Source organism: Mandrillus leucophaeus, unplaced genomic scaffold, assembly GCF_000951045.1.
Source record: "Mandrillus leucophaeus isolate KB7577 unplaced genomic scaffold, Mleu.le_1.0 Scaffold154, whole genome shotgun sequence".
Classification (NCBI taxonomy): domain Eukaryota; kingdom Metazoa; phylum Chordata; class Mammalia; order Primates; family Cercopithecidae; genus Mandrillus; species Mandrillus leucophaeus.
Genome location: NW_012101521.1, coordinates 2,196,736 through 2,202,640, shown reverse-complemented (window position 1 = coordinate 2,202,640; position 5,905 = coordinate 2,196,736). Strand labels below are relative to the sequence as shown.

General features: G+C 51.5%; 2 long non-coding RNA genes across 2 annotated transcripts in view; one reads left to right on the top strand and one right to left on the bottom strand.

The window, feature by feature from the left end:
* Window positions 1-2,443, top strand: part of LOC105536079 — a 5,222-nt gene extending 2,779 nt beyond the window's left edge. The window contains exons 2-4 of the long non-coding RNA XR_001005538.1: window positions 388-811; window positions 921-1,974; window positions 2,299-2,443. This is a non-coding gene — a long non-coding RNA (uncharacterized LOC105536079). The remainder of the gene's footprint in view (window positions 1-387; window positions 812-920; window positions 1,975-2,298) is intronic.
* Window positions 5-5,905, bottom strand: part of LOC105536080 — a 19,240-nt gene continuing 13,339 nt past the window's right edge. Inside the window, exons 3-5 of the long non-coding RNA XR_001005539.1 lie at window positions 3,152-4,551; window positions 2,771-2,896; window positions 5-1,649 (exon numbers count right to left, since the gene is read on the bottom strand). This is a non-coding gene — a long non-coding RNA (uncharacterized LOC105536080). The remainder of the gene's footprint in view (window positions 1,650-2,770; window positions 2,897-3,151; window positions 4,552-5,905) is intronic.

Here is a 5,905-nt window from a genome sequence, read left to right as displayed (position 1 = left end):
CCCACACTGAGCCCAGCCAGTTCCATATGTCCTCCGAAGCGCTCCGAGCCACCCCAGCATGGTACCTGCCACTCTCAGTGTCTGCTTCCCATACCTCTGTTCCTCTTCCCCGTCCCTGGGGTGAGGGGCGGGAATTCTGAAGGGGAGATGGCTCTGACTTTCCATGTTTGCGGTGACCGCCCTGCTAAGGACTGAACGGAGTCCCCTCCCCCAAATGCATATGTTGAAGCATTAGCCTACAATGTGACTGTTTTTGGAGATGGGACTTTTAAGGGGTTAAGGTTAAATGAGTCCCTAGGGTTGAGCTCTAATTTGATGGTATTAATGTCTTTATAAGAAGAGGAGGAGACACTGGAGCTTGCTCGTGCTCTCTGTCCCTCTCCACAGAGAAAAGGCCATGTGAGGACATAGCAAGAAGGTGCCACCTGCAAGCCAAGGAGAGAGACCTCACCAGAAACCAACTCTAACACCTTGATATGGACTTTCCAGCCTCCAGAACTGGGAGAAAAATTCCTGATGTTTAAGCCATCCAGTCTGTGGCAGCCCAAGCCGATGAATAGTACACACCACTCCCCTTTCTGGGAAAAAGGACATCTGGCTTTTAAACTTGCCTAAGGGAGGCCACAAGCTGCTCTCTTGCAGACACTGGGACTGTCCCCTATGGAGGCAGCTGGAATTGTGGACTGTGGGGCCTGTCCTGCCACCTTCTGCTCCCCAAGAACACAATCCAGGAGCAGTGCAGCTGGAAGCAGGGATCTGATTGGAGGAGAGTGTCCTGAGATTGGGCTAAGGTGACCCCTCAATCCTTTGGGTAAGATTGGTTCCCTTTGGATGGCAGGAAAAAAACCCAGGGCCGCCTGTCTCTTTCTAGTGAATTTCCCTGGCCTAGATCTTATCTCTTAAAGACCTTCTCTTTTCAGAACGGTGCACACTCAGTCCCTCTAGCTGCCCCTCCCAGAGTTCAACAGCACAGGGGGAAGGCTCCAGCTCCTCCCAGATCCTGACTGTCTCCTCTTTGTAACCATCAGGGAGAGGAAAAGCATGGAAAAGCCCCACCAAGGAAGCCCCACAAAATGACAAATACGCACAGAGCAAACGGAGACAAAGGACTCCAGCCAGCGGCACCCAAAGAACTGTGTCTGCCCTCTCCCTGACAGCCCCTCCCTGACTTCCATCATGTTCCTGTCGCCATCCTGTAGGGTCCTTTGAGACCCAGCCTTGGGGAGAGTGTGGTCAGTGGGGCCTTGGCCCAGGCCAGGCTCTGTCTGGTCACCGGCAGAAACACAAGGAGGAATCAAGTTCGCGTGGGGTCAGGAAAGGGCCCCCAGACCCAGACAATAGGGCCCAGCAGGCAGGGCCCGAGCAGGTGAGGAGGGAGTAGTGGGCTGCCAGGCCTCCCTCATAGCCCTGGAGTCATCCTCCAGAGCCAGACCCAGTCGTCCACTGAGCATCAGCCAGGAAGCGCTCCTATCCATGGGAGGCCCCACCCCAACAGGTGAGGAGGATGAGATCTTCAGGGAGTCACCCAGGGGGCTAGAAAACCACCAGAGTCTGCCCGCTAAGTTACTGTGGCCAGAGTCCAAGGTCACCCGAGGTCCAAAGAGAAGGCCAGGCCAGGAGTCCTGGAGATGCGGCCCAGATGGAGCCACCTGGGGGGAAACACAGCGAGTGAGGATGAAGCCACAGCCTCCACCCCCAACTTCCCACATCCCCCCCAGCCTGATTCTGCATCTCAGGGGACGCATGTTCAGAGATCCCCCCAGTCTCTCTCTCATGCCCCCAGCACACACACAGGGTGGAAGTGAGGACTCTGGACATGAAAAATTTTCAGAAGAAACTTAGGCCAGGCACGGTGACTCCCACCGTGACTCCCAGCACTTTGGGAGGCTGAGGAAGGAGGATCACTTGAGCCCGGGAGTTTGAGACCAGCCTGGGCAACATAATGAGACTCTGTCTCTACAAAAAATAAGCCAGGCACGGAGGCCGGGCGCGGTGGCTCAAGCCTGTAATCCCAGCACTTTGGGAGGCCGAGACGGGCGGATCACGAGGTCAGGAGATCAAGACCATCCTGGCTAACACGGTGAAACCCCGTCTCTACTAAAAAATACAAAAAAAAATCTAGCCGGGCGAGGTGGCGGGCGCCTGTAGTCCCAGCTACTCGGGAGGCTGAGGCAGGAGAATGGCGTAAACCTGGGAGGCAGAGCTTGCAGTGAGCTGAGATCCGGCCACTGCACTCCAGCCTGGGCGACAGAGCGAGACTCCGCCTCAAAAAAAAAAAAAAAAAAAAAAATAAGCCAGGCACGGTAGTGTGAACTTGTAGTCCCAGCTACCCAGGAGGCTGAGGTGGGAGGATGTATTGAGCCCCGGAGGTCAAGGCTGCAGTGAGCCATGATCATAACACTGTACTCTAGCCTGGGCAACAGAGTGAGACCCTGTCTCTGAGAAAAAGGAAAAAAAAATGTTGTCTAAAAAGAGGAAGCAATGAAAGCGGAGAATACCCCACCAGGCAGGGTTAGCTCAGGGGACCAGAGGAAAAGCAGTAAAGGGAGCCCATAGCAAGCTCCAGGAGCCTCATGGGCAGAGACAGGGCAAGGATTTGAGTGGGTGGGAAGGACCTTCAGAGGCCTTTGATGGCTTCAGTTCATTTTACAACATTCCCACTGGGAGGATCTCTGCACACCACCACCCCCAACACACATGCACACACACATGCACACACGCATACACACATGCACGCACACACACACTGCTCCCAGGATGAGGAGCTCACCCCCTCGCCGAGACTGTAATAAAGCGTGTTCTGACATGAAGATCCGAGCAGATGGGATCATGTCTCTGGGTTCACCTCTGCATCCCCAGCATCTGGCTCGGAGAAGTTGCTTGGTCCATTCCGGTGCTGAATGAATGAACATGCTAAATTCTCTGCTCAAGCTCACCCACAGTGGTCTTGATTCCATCCCACCCACCCCCACCAGGACCACACAGAGCAAGCCTTCCAGCCACCTGCTTCCCTGGCCATCTTCTCAGGAGCAGGAATGTTCTGGGCCTGAGGAGGGGGCACAGGTAGGAGGAAAACCTACCCCCATGAAACCAAGCTCTATGTGACCTCCCTCCCTCCCTCCCTCCCTCCCCACATCTCTCTCAGGTTTACCTGGCAGCATCCAGCAGACACACAGGCAGTCCAGGCTCCCAGCTCCTTCCTTCCCCACACAGACCCCATAGGCCCATCCTGGAAGACAAAAGAGCCAACCACACCGCAGGAGAAAACCGCACCCAGGCCCCCTCCCCAGGCCCAGGCCTTGCCAAAACTCCCTGCCGAAGAAAGAAGGACCAGGAGCCAGTGAGGCTGGATCCAGGCACCCCACCCTCCACCTCCCTTTATTCCACCCCAGAACATCCTTAAAAGGTGAGGGGAGAGGGGTTCCCGGGTTCCCTTCACTCACTCCCTGTTTCCCGACAACAGCAGAATGCGACCCGGGAGAAAGTAGGACAAACTCAGCAGCTTGGTGACAGCTGAATTGCAGCTGAACGGAGAGTCAGGAATCCAGAATTCTGATCCCAGCTCTGCTCCTGCCACACTGGGTGGCCCTGGGACTCTTCCTGCCTTGACATTCACTCAAGGTGCACAATAATCACCCATTGTTTGAAGCAATGGATGGGGAAATGGAAGGGACCCTGCTGCCCAGCAGTAATTTTTCCGCTCCCCCTCCTTCTCTCCTGCCCTTTCCTGATGCTCCATGCACCAGAGGAAATTCGGGGAGCCAGAGGCTGGAGTAGGACTCTTTTAAGACCACCCTGTGTCACCAGTCTGGAGAAGACCAGAGAATGACCACTAATCCTGACCTAGGACCATCTGCCAGGTTTTGCCTTTGGTGACAACTACGCTGTCTTCATCAACTGACAGACCTGAATCAGGGTTGTCAGGGAGCCATCTCAGCATATCTTCAAAGCTTTCTGTCAGCACCTGGGAGTGGGGGCATGAGTTCAGAACTGGAGGTGAACTCAGACACTTGCACTGAGAAAAATGCATCTAAAGTCACACTGCTAACTCTTCACTTAACTGCAAGGCCAAGGAGCTCCAGCCAAGGTTTATAAATATGATCACAAAACACCAAAATTGAAAAGGGCCAGTTCACATTACCAGGGAGTCCCCAGCTTCCTCCTAATAGCAGTTCTACAAGTACACAAGGTGAAGTTATTTAACTCAGCCTTCAAAAGTTCCAGACGGTGACGTTTATAAAATACTAGCCCTAATGCCGAATGTGGAGTGTGAAAATCACCCTTTCTGGGACCCCACAAAATGGGGACAAGCTCTTTCTTTCTTCCATAGACGCAGAAAAGAGAATGAGCTACATCACCCATTTCCCCTCCCACTTTGGGATTCTAGGATACTACACTTCCCTGCACAGACCAGAAGAGGGCAGGCTGGTAGGCTATGGCCTGGTAAGTTTAAATACTTATCTGCAAGGATGCTTCTCAGTGTGGTTGTGAACGTCCTGAAGAACCGGGAAATTCCCTTCTGTCTCCTCTGTCCCAGGAACTTGCTGCTCTCTGTAAATAGACTCTGGGCTGCTCAAGCCTGGCTTGATCCACAGTGACCCTTTCCCCTGGCTCTGTGGATCTAGAGTCATGATATTAGTAAGATGATGGAGGTTTCAAGGGACCTATAGCTAGCTCCTGGGTGAAGCTGACACCGTCTTAGAGTGTACAAAGGAAGGCATGGGCTTTGGGGCCAGAGAAACCTGGAGGAAACTGTGGCTCTCTAACCCCCATGTACTTAATGTGTGACTCAAAGTTAATGATTTTCTTTCTTTTTTTTTTTTTTTTTTTCCTGGAGACGAGATCTCACTCTGTCACCCAGGCTGGAGTGCAGTGGCGTGATCTCAGTGCGTTGCAACCTCCGCCTTCCGGGTTCAAGCAATTCCCCTGCCTCAGCCTCCCAAGTAGTTGAGATTACAGGTGTGTGCCACCACGTCTGGCTAACTTTTTTTTTTGTAGTAGAGACAGGGTATCACCATGTTGGCCAGACTGGTCTTGATCTCCTGACCTCATGCAATCCGCTAGCCTCAGCCTTTCAACGTGCTGGGATTACAGGCGTGAGCCACCACGCCTGTCCAAAGTTAATGATTTTCAAAGCTTAGCCAGTGCCTGGCACACAGTACATGTTCCAAAAATTATTTTCACCACTCAATGATTTAAACTTTAAGTAAATCTGTGTGTGATATTTATGTTCCAGAAAGATGAGCCATATTTATCCTGTAGCATTATATGTATATAGTGCAGTTAGGAAGCACTGACCGAATTAAAATCCCCTATCTTGATGAATGGAAAAGCAAAGTCTGGCTTATCCACACAACGGAATCTACTCATCAATAAAAAGGAACATACTATTAATACACATTACAACAAAGATGAACCTTAAAGACATCATACTGAGGGAAAGAAGCTAGGCTCAACAGAACACATATTATATGATCTCATTTATACAAAATATCCAGAAAAGGAAAATCTACGGAGATGAGAAATAGATTCGTGGTTCCTGGGGTTAGGGATGTGGATGAACAATAAATGGGTATGAGAGATCTTATCGGGGTAACGGAACTGTTCCAAAACTGATTTATGGCGAAGGTTGCACAACTTGGCACATTTATTTAAAATAATTGAATGGGTGAATTATATGACATTTAAACTATGCCTCAATAAAACTGGACAGAACAGGAATTGAACTACTGAGACGTGCAACAAGAAGCATGAGCCTCAGCTAGGCTCGGTGGCTCACGCCTATAGCCACAGCACTTTGGGAGGCTGAGGCAATCACTTGAGGTCAGGAGTTCAAGACCAGTCTGGCCAACATGGCAAAGCCCCATCTCTACTAAAAATACAAAAATCAGCCGGGTGTGGTGGC